This window comes from Lissotriton vulgaris, chromosome 3_1, assembly GCF_964263255.1.
Source record: "Lissotriton vulgaris chromosome 3_1, aLisVul1.2, whole genome shotgun sequence".
Lineage (NCBI taxonomy): Eukaryota > Metazoa > Chordata > Amphibia > Caudata > Salamandridae > Lissotriton > Lissotriton vulgaris.
This window is the reverse complement of record NC_141689.1, coordinates 236,401,105-236,411,596: the sequence shown is the minus strand read 5'-3', so window position 1 is coordinate 236,411,596 and position 10,492 is coordinate 236,401,105. Positions and strand designations below refer to the sequence as shown.

The window sequence follows — 10,492 nt, the reverse complement described above, 5'->3', positions numbered from 1 at the left end:
TGCAGCAGGAATGCCCACTAGACACCAGGGATTAAAAAAAAAATGTTTGTCAAGTTTGTTGGTTTGGGGAGCAGCCCCTTGGGCAAGGGTCGCTCCCCTTTAGGGGGCATTTATTTTCTCGATGTCTGCCACCGGGGGGGGGGGGGGGCAGAAAAATAATTATTTCAAACAAAATCGGCGCAAAATTGAGGCATTGTTTTGGGGAGTGGACCCTTGGGCAAGGGCCACTCCCATGGGGGCCATTTTAGGCATGTAATTTTTAAATATTTAGTCTTGGGGAGCGATCCCTTAGGCAAGGGTCACTCCCCTTTTGGGGGCAATGTTTTTCATTTTGTCTGCCCCCTCTGGGGGGGGCAGAATTTTTATTGTTTTTTATAAATGTTGCTACTGTGCTGGGGAGTGGCCCCTTGGGCAAGGGTCACTCCCATGGGGTCCATTTCAGCTGAATTAATTGTTTTATACTCGGTGGTGGAGTGAGCTAAAGAATGATGATGGATTAAACCCAGATTAGTAGATGGGGTGAGAGTTAGATTTGCTGAAGCGCTCCGTCCATCATCACTTTTGATATCACCCTGAGGGACGGTTTGGCATGTTTTTTTTTTTGTAGGGCCAGTAGCCCACCAAGTTTTTTTTTTCATGGTGGGCTGCCACCTTTGAACATGGGTTACTCCTCTTTATGGGAGGATGACTGTGACCATTTCTGCCCTCTTTGGGTGGCAGAGTAGCAGTACGTTTTCAGGCCCATCTGCTCCCAAGGGGGGCAGAAGCCATTAGACACCAGAGTTTTTTTTAAATTTTGTTTTGGGGGGGGCCTCAAGGGCAAGGGTTGCTTCCTTTTTTACGGGGGTGAATACTTAATTTACTCTTAGGCCCACCTACCCCTTAGCTTGGATGGTGGTTTGGTGCATTGTTTGCATATGTGATTGCAATGTTTTTTTCTCCTTTTTTATTCTAGTGTAAAGCTTTTGATTCCTGTTCGTGGTTTCGACAGTGGTTGTTGTGCACTTTTGCGTACTTGCAGTTTTTGGGTAAGTAAAATGTGTGTGTTGTATTTGGTCCAAATGAGTAATATTGTAATGTAGGAATGATTTTTTTGTAAGTAGTCTCATAGTGGCAGCATATTTAGTTAGTGTTTTGAGCAAGAAAATCTTTGTGATGTGTTTTGCATTGAGGGAAACATGGCGGCAGCTAGCTGAGCCGCCGCTGCGCTCCAGATTAGGGCTCCCGTAATGCCTATTTGCCCCCGTGCCTGACGCCGCAAATTGCTGTACAGGATTTGTCGAAGTACATGAACTACTAAAGTATCAACTCACCGGCTTATGGTGGAGGTTCTCTTTCCTTTTCCCCTGGTTCCGTGAGGTTTGTCCTTCTTGGAGTGCTCGGGGCACCTGGATTGCTTGCGGGCTGCAGCATTTTCCTGTGATTGGCGTGGCATCTGAGGAAAGGCAGGAAAAACAGGAGGTCTTGCGCGGTTTCGGGTATTGGTTTCCTTTTTTTTTTTTACCGGGTGCCTCTTCGCTGATGTGTTGTCAGATTGCAGCGCCCGGGCTGCTGTGGTGGGTTGAGGCCACGCTTGAGCTACTGTTGAAGCTCAGTGTTTAACTGCAAGAATAAAAAGATCAATGACAACAGTAAAATAAACAATTCGCTCTCAGCATGTTTAAGTATGCAAGATTTATTGGGAACACAATTAGAAAGTAATCACAATGCAATATACGTGCTCACGGAGACCTCAGCAAAGCTCACTGAGTGCCCAATTGGCATGACAGTGCAGAGACATTTTATAGGTATAAGCCCTCACAGGATGGGCATCATAGCATACGTAATCTGGATCAGGCTATGGCCTGCTAGACCAATCAGTGAAGTGCACATATGGTATTATACCCTTTTAAGGCTCGAAGTGTGCCTACACCTTACCCACGTGTCATCTACAAGAGCAGATTTGGGTTTTTCCCTAAAGGTGAAATCTGCGTTTCTAGTGTACGTGGATTTTGGCACGTACTTGACCAGCTAGGGCAGGTCATGTCGACATCTTTTACTGGAGATATGATGTTTAGCAATAGCAAGCTAAAAGCTGAAAGCTGGCATGTCATTTCTCGGAAGCCTTGCGTTTGCTCTGCACGTTGCAGCTGACTGAGACTGGCTTAACACACAGAATGGAGCGTGCAACCATTCTGTGGATTTCTGCTGGTGTCTTTCTTTAGTAGTTCAAAGAAGACTATAGGCCTGAAAACATATGTATTTGGTTTCATATAAATGTCTGTTTCGTCATCCCCAAATCTGATACTAAATCATATGTTAATCAGAAGTCATTCATCTTTATCATCTCCTGTTCCTCATCCTCATCCTCATCCTTATGAGTGTGGTGTGGCGAACCACCTTTCCTGAATATGCAGTTGGCACAGGACCTGAAGATTGCTGCACAACAAGATGGGCATATTCTTATCAGGAGGCACAGTGTCAAAAGAGCTGCTACCACTATTATAACTGCCTCAAGTATCCATGAGCCCCAGCCTGTGAACCATTTCATCACATCTTCCCATAGACTACCTGTGTGTATCCCGTGGGCCTCATCTCTTATATCCTTAATTTTTTTAATGGCTTTTATTATATTCCCACTGTTATCCGGAATAAATACACAGCATTGGCTCTGAGCCAGGGAAGATGCTGGGGAAGATGCCTCATGGAGGACGGAACAGACTCCTCCCTCCTTGGCCAGAATCATATCGAGAGCAATCCGGTTTTGAATTACGACAGCCCTCATCAAGGTGAGCTCTTCTGTTATATTTCCTAAGGCATCAGTAGTAGAGTCCGCTAGATCTTCAATCATCCTGGACAACTGGTGTATCCGTTCTGAAGTATAGATATTGCCTAGTATTAGAGCCATTGCCCCAACACCTGTTAACACGTGGTCTACCCAAGCGGCCGTCCTCTTGGCCCTCACCAGTGTCATCCTTGTTTTTTCTGCTGGCACTAATTTTGTGAAGTGGGTCATCTTTGGGATGATGGATGCTAAGTAGCAACTTCCATACCATCCTGGGGGCAGGTAGAAGTATTCCCATGGACCACAAACAAAGAAAAGGCCTTTGTAACCTACCAGACCTGGTGACGGCTCGTCACGACTCCTAACTCGAGTTAGTCTGGTTGTGTGGTTACAGCTGCTCATTCCCATGTAGATCTGGGGAACTGCCTTGATGGGTGGTATGCCTTTTATCTTGTTTATCCTGTCCTCGCAATCAAATAGGCCCTGCTCTCCTTGAGCGACCTCCTCGAAGGTACATCCAAATGAGATGCACTCCTTCCAATTGTCTTTGGACAGCAGTTCTGAAAGGGTGCATGTTCTGGTAGCTCCCTTTGGAAGAACCGGCACTCTCTTGGGTGTTACTACTTCTTCCTTGAGGATGCAGGAGGGGGCTGGAACTTCCCCTACCCTGAACCTTGGTATTTTCAAGTGGCCTGTTTCTATGTCATTCCAACCTGCCCTGCCCCTCCATTCCTTATTTCTAGAAGCCTTGTCAAATCCTTTCAGCATCTCTAAGTCTCCCTTAGTTGGCTGCATATTCATACAAGGGATCCTCTTAGGTCTGGGAGGGGGGTCTGTTGTCCTTTTGCTATAGCTACAGCCATGGCTGGGATCAACAGTCAGTATTTCAGATGATGGTGTACCTATCGATACTGACACAGACATGCCGTGTTGACTTTGTAACATGTCTCGCAAAAGGACACAGCCTACATATTTGGATAATGGCAGGACGTTGTACTTTAAATTATGTGTGGTGTCTGTGGGCAGGTGTGTGCAAACATAGTCAGATATATTCAAAATTGTCACATACAGTTTCAACATTTCCACATATTGGTTCCCCTCGTATGTATCCCACAATCCTTCTTGGTCCCCTTTATTCACATCCACCCCCACACCAGTAATGTTCATTGTTATATTTTGTTCATAGTCTCTTGGGGTTTTTGTTCGCTCAGTTCCATCACTACCATCCCCCACCCTTCCATTGAGGTGTGGTATTTCAAGCTCAGCAGAATATGCTATTATAATTGCTGTTACTATAACCGCTGGAACTGGTAACAATGTTGCAAGAATCACTGCTCTCCAATTACATGTGTGTCTCTCCGTGGACTGCATGACTCTGTACAAATCTTTCCCTTCCCTATGCTATGCAATCTTCTTGTGAATAGGCCCTAAATTTATTCTTGGTCCACTCGGGCTTGTGAATAGGCCCTAAATGTATTCTTGGTCCACTTGGCGCTATGCAGGCTGGCCCTTAGAGTCAAGCATTTAACCACTGCTCTTCTCTCAATTTTCAATGTCTCGAACAGGTCTAGGACCAGTGATTTCTGTTGCAAAAGCGGCACAATGGATGGTGTTCAAGGTTTTGAATAATGCTAGAACCAGTACTCTGTATCGCAAAAATAGAACTATTGAGAATGTAAAAACGAAGGTCTGTTAACTCTTGCTCAGGAATTTGCTCTTGGCCCGCCGGAAAGGAAATGTCATTGAAAATCAAACGTATTAGCTCACTGAGCAATAGCGGCCTCGGTACCAGCAGGATCAGAGTTGCAGTTATGTCTTCTCCCGGGCATAAAACCTGAAGTTCTGTGCCGGGCTCGTTTATGTCCCTCTTGCAATAGCGCTTTTACTCGTCCCATTCAACCCTGCGTTCGTGCTACCCCTCTTCAGTCCACCAGCCATATCTCTCAACCCAAACAGGGTTTTCTGGTCAATGCTCGTTCTCTGATTAAACATGGGATCGAATTTCATGACTTTGTCAGTTCGAGGAATCCAGACTGGGTCTTTGTCACAGAAACTTGGGCTTCTGAGTCCGCTGGTCATGATTTGCTCCTGGCCATACCTGAAGGATACACCTTCCTAAGGTTAGACAGAGAACGTTGTAGAGGAGGTGGAATAGCCATTCTTTTTAAATCTACTCTCTCTTGCACAATAAAACCTTTATCAGTCTCTACGGATCCTTTCGAAGCGCTCTATTTTTGTATTACGCACACCCCGGTGAGCTCCTTTTCCGGCATACTACTCTACAGACCCCCTGGGTCTAGAGTCAACTTCTGCCCAGAACTTTTTAGAATTTTAGAACCTTATTTTGGTAGGCCTCACTTTACCATTCTGGGCGATATCAATTTCCATTTAGAGGATTCTGCATCAAAAGACACCTCCTCCCTGCTTAATTCCTTGGAGGCATGTGATTTTGTTCAACTCGTTCTCCACCCGACCCACCAGGCGGGGCACATCCTTGACGGGATTTTTTCCAACGATTCCAGACTAGAAGTCGGTCTACCGGTACCAATTACATGGTCTGATCATCTAGCAGTCCCGCTGTCTCTAGACATTCCCTGTCCTGATGTTACGGCTGACACTGGTAAAAAACAATCTAAAAGGAGCTTCAAAAATTTCACTAAGGAGGCACTTGCACCTTTTATCCGCAACATCAGTATTTCAACTAAACAGAAGGTTGATGACTCGGCTCAAGATTTAACTGATGCCATTATCAAAGCTGCTGATGAGTTAGCCCCCCCTCCTTGAAATCTGCAGCTAGACAGAAGCCATCTGCCCCTTGGTTCTCTGTCGATCTGAGGCTGCTCAGACAAAAATGTAGACAGAAGGAACGTGCCTGGCGTAAATCTTGGGATTTAAAAGATAGAGAAGATTATAAGATTCTACTACGGGAGTATAGAAAGCGAATCATTAAGGAAAAACAGGACTATTTTTCCAAATTAACCTGTTCGTTAACATCCTCCAAAGAGCTTTTTAAAATTGTAGACTCCCTTTGCTCTCTTCAGGTTCCAGACCCAGTAGTTGCTTCCCAGGAGCTATGTGATGACATATCGAACTTTTTCTATAAAAAGATAGACGATATTTACATAGCCCTAAAGACGCAGAGGAACTCACTCAGTTCGGAGGATTACGCGCAAATCTCACGACTGGAAGCTTGGAATGAAGACTCCCCTCAGTCCCTTGAACACTTCCCGGCTCTTACGCTAGAAGATCTCAATAGCCTGCTGGAGAAAACTAAATCTTCATCCCCCCTTGACCCACTGCCCCTCAAGGTACTTAAAAACTGCAGAGAGATCATTCTTCCCCCGATGCTTGAGGTAATGAATGGAGCCTTGGAACAGGGCATTTTTCCATCACTCTGGAAGAGAGCCATCGTAAAGCCGCTTCTGAAAAAGACCACCTTAGACCCTGGAGTGCTGAAAAATTTTAGACCCATCTCTCTGCTGCCAGCCCCTGCTAAGATGTTGGAGACCCACTTGAACTTCCATCTCTCGAACTTCCTCGACGCCTCTGGCTTCTTGGATGGGTCCCAACATGGCTTTAGAAAGCTACATAGCACGGAGTCTGCCTTGACTAAAGTCATGGATAACATCCGCAGAAAAGTAGATTTGGGTCTCACCACCATACTGGTGCTGCTTGATCTTTCGGCAGCTTTCGACACCCTGTCTCCCTTGACTTTAACATCTAGGTTAAGGGAGGCAGGGGTAGTCGGACCAGCGCTCAGTCTCCTGAGCTCCTTTTTACAACATCGAGAGCAGCGTGTCATGCTAGGTGAATACCTCTCCCCTGCCAAGTCTTTGCAATGTGGGGTGCCTCAGGGGTCGGCATTGAGTCCGACCCTGTTCAACATCTACGTGGCCCCCCTTGCAAGACTTGTAAGATCTCAGGGGATGGAGGTAGTGTCGTATGCTGACGACACGCAGATTATGGTATCCCTGACCCACTCTGTCAGTGAAACTGCTTCTAACTTTAGGGCCTGCATGCAACTTGTTGCAGAGTGGATGGTCTCCAACTCCCTAAAGTTGAACGGGGACAAGACAGAGGTCCTGGTCTTTGGCAAGGACCAGGACATATGGTCAGATGACTGGTGGCCCCCTTCTTTAGGCAGCTGCCCCATACCTACCAAATCTGCTAGAAACCTAGGTGTCATCTTTGACACCCAGCTCTCCATGGAGCTACAGGTGAATAGAACGGTGGCAACCTGTTGGGGTGTCATCAAGACCCTGAAAAGGATTGTGCACTATCTGTCCCCACAGGCGCGGAAACAGGTGGTGATTGCCCTTGTTGGCTCAAGGCTCGATTACTGTAACTCAGTGTACGCCGGGGCCAACAAGGGCTTGCTCCAGCGTCTACAGGTCATACAGAACGCTGCAGCGCGGTTTGCTCTCGCTTTGCCCTGGTTGTCATCTATGACCCTAGCGAGGAAGAACCTCCACTGGCTCCCCATTCCGTCAAGGATCACTTTCAAACTCCTTTGCCTTACATATAAGGCTCTAACTGCAGGCCCGGCTGACGCCCTTGGCTCATTACTTGCCAGATATGTTCCGGGCAGATGTCTACGATCCAGCGAGCAACATCAACTGGTAATCCCCAGGGCCAAGAAGGCTAGATGGGGGTCCAAAGCTTTCTCCATATTGGCACCTCTGATGTGGAATTCACTCCCCCTCGAAATCAAACGACTTCCTTCCCTTGACCTTTTTAGGAAGTCATTGAAAACCTGGCTCTTTATTAAGGCATACCAGTAGGCTCTGTTTCTGTCTGCTAACAGCTTTATATTTTGGTTTAGGCGCCTTGACGCCCACTGGGCATAGTTGCGCGTTATAAATAATATTTCATTCATTCATTCAAAATAGTTAATTCTATCCTGGACCGTTGTCCGCAGGCTTGTATTGACACAGATCGAAGTCTATTTGTCAGGAGCATTGCATTTAGCCAGCAGTCCGTTGATCATTAACTTCCTTGGTCATGTTTCTGTTTGCTGTGGGAGCGAAGGTGGTATCCTTTGCTGGGCTCGGCAGCTGATATCTGAATCGGTTGCATCCTTTCTCCGTCCGTTACTTTCTTCGTGTGTGACGCATGAATCCACGAAGCTATGCCGTCACACTTCACCGCTGTGGCCGTCGTGAGGATGACTTGTCTGGGCCCCTTCCATCTCGGCTGCAAGCAATTCCTCCGTGTGTGGGCTTTGACCCAAATCCAGTCACCAGCTTTTAGGCCGTGGGCTGGTGGCGTCGTGGGCTCTGGAAGGGACGTCAGCACCTGGCAGTGAAGGTAACGTAAGACATGGGTTAACTCTTTACAGTAACACAACAATAAGTCGTCCATTACTGACAGGGGGGCTGTTGACATATGGCCGGGTATTTGCATGGGTCGGACAAATATTATTTCGTGGGGGCTTAACTTTGTTATTCTGTCTGGTGTACATCTCATTGCTAGAAGCGCTAGAAGCAGCGCGTCTACCCATGAGAGGTCAGTTGACGCACAGATCTTTGCAATTTTATTTTTCAGAATTCTATTTCTCCGTTCGACAGCCCCTGCTGCCGGCGGTGATAGGCGCAATGTAGCCTTTGTTTTATGGCCAATTCCTTGCACAGTCCCTTTATGACGTTGGAAATGAATGCAGGCCCATTGTCGGATGCCAGTACGGAAGGTACCCCAAATCTTGGCAATAACTCCTTAAGTAGACACTTGGCCACGCACTGGGCATCACAATTTTTGGTAGGGTAGGCCTCTATCCATTTGCTAAACATACAAACGATGACCAAAACAAATCTATATGACTGGGTGGGGGGCATGTCTATAAAATCAAGCTGAAGGCTTTCAAATGGTCCATGGGGGGTGGGAAGTGGCCAGGCGCAGTTGGGATACCTTTTCCAGTGTTGTACTGCGCACAGACAGCACACTGCTTGCACAGCCTTTCTGCCATCTGGCGGAATTTCGTGTTGTACCAACACTGGGAGAATAACCTGACCATACCATCACGCCCCACGTGTGAGGGTCCATGGAACAAGCTACTCATTGAAGGGAGCATGGTTGAAGGCAAGCATATCCTGCCATTAGGTCCTACCCATTGCCCCTCTTCAGTTTGTTTGCATCCCTGTTGCTTCCACTCCTCTCTTTCATTGTCAGCGGCCTCCCCCGAATACGTATTGGATCAAAATGCAGTGAACCCTTACCCTCTTCTGGGTCTGTCTTGTTGCCTACTAGTTGTACCATAGCTCGCTCGCAGCCTATAAGTGCTATTCTCTTTGCTTCTTGGTCAATGAAAGCATTGCCTCTGGAGATGGGGTCTTTTGATGAAGTGTGGGCAGCACATTTTATTATGGCCACCTTGCAAGGTAATAGCAGTGCTTGGAGGAGGTCACAAATCAATTGTGCATGCTGTATTTGCTGGCCTGCTGATGTAAGGAACCCCCTCATTGACCATAACTGGCCAAAATCGTGGACCACCCCAAAGGCGTACTGTCCGTGTATATATTTACTTTCTTCCCTTCAGCCCATGCACATGATCTTGTAAGTGCCACAAGTTCCGCTGCTTGTGCACTTTTTGCTGCTGTCAGTCTCCCTCCTTCCAACAATTTTGTTGCTGTGCCCACCGCATAGGATGCTTGTAGTACTCCTGTGTCATCCCTTAAACATGACCCATCTACAAATAGATCTCCTTAAGCATCTGGGAGCGGTGTGTCTTTAAGGTCTGGTCGTATCTTAGTATGCCTGTCTATGGCCAATGCACAATCATGAAAGGAGTCATCTGAATCAAAATCCTCCAGCTCATGCTCCGTGGGTAGCAAGCATGCAGGGTTCAAAGTGGTACACCTCTTGATGATAATGTGTGGTGTCAGGAGTACCAACTCATACCTGGTGAGGCGTGCATTTGTGAGGTGCTGTGTCTTAGTGGATGTCAGAAGTGTGTCCACGGCGTGGGGCACATGTAGCACTAGTGTGTGTCCTAACACTAAGTTGTCTGACTGTTCCACGGCGAGTGCTGCAGCAGCTACTGCTTTCAGACATGGTGGGAGCCCTGCAGCCACTGGGTCTAGCGTGGCAGAATAGTATGCCACGGGGCGGTAGAAAGCTCCATGTTTCTGAGCCATGACCCCCATTGAGCACTCCCCCTTCTTGTGGCAGAACAAATTAACATCTTTTCCATAGTCTGGTATGCCTAATGCTGGTGCTCCTTCCAATTCTCTTTTTAGCGCATTGAAGGCTGCCCGCATTCTCCACCAAATGTTAAAGCTCAGTGTTCAACTGCAAGAATAAAAAGATCAATGACAACAGTAAAATAAACAATTCGCTCTCAGCATGTTTGAGTATGCAAGATTTATTGGGAACCCAATTAGAAAGTAATCACAATGCAATATACTTGCACACGGAGACCTCAGCAAAGCTCACTGAGTGCCCAATTGGCATGACAGTGCAGAGACATTTTATAGGTATAAGCCCTCACAGGATGGGCATCATAGCATACGTAATCTGGATCAGGCTATGACCTGCTAGACCAATCAGTGAAGTGCACATATGGTATGATACCCTTTTAAGGCTCGAAGTGTGCCTACACCCTAACATTGTTACCCACGTGTCATCTACAAGAGCAGATTTTGGATTTTCCCTAAAGGTGAAATCTGCGTTTCTAGTGTATGTGGATTTTGGCACGTACTTGACCAGCTAGGGCAGGTCATGTCGACATCTTTT

At 46.9% G+C, this 10,492-nt stretch overlaps 1 long non-coding RNA gene across 1 annotated transcript in view; it reads right to left on the bottom strand.

Annotated features, from left to right (window-relative positions):
• Positions 1-374: 374 nt before the first annotated feature.
• The window catches only part of LOC147726250 (uncharacterized), a 72,055-nt gene continuing 61,937 nt past the window's right edge, over positions 375-10,492 (bottom strand). The window contains exon 3 of the long non-coding RNA XR_015309273.1: positions 375-1,602. This is a non-coding gene — a long non-coding RNA (uncharacterized LOC147726250). The remainder of the gene's footprint in view (positions 1,603-10,492) is intronic.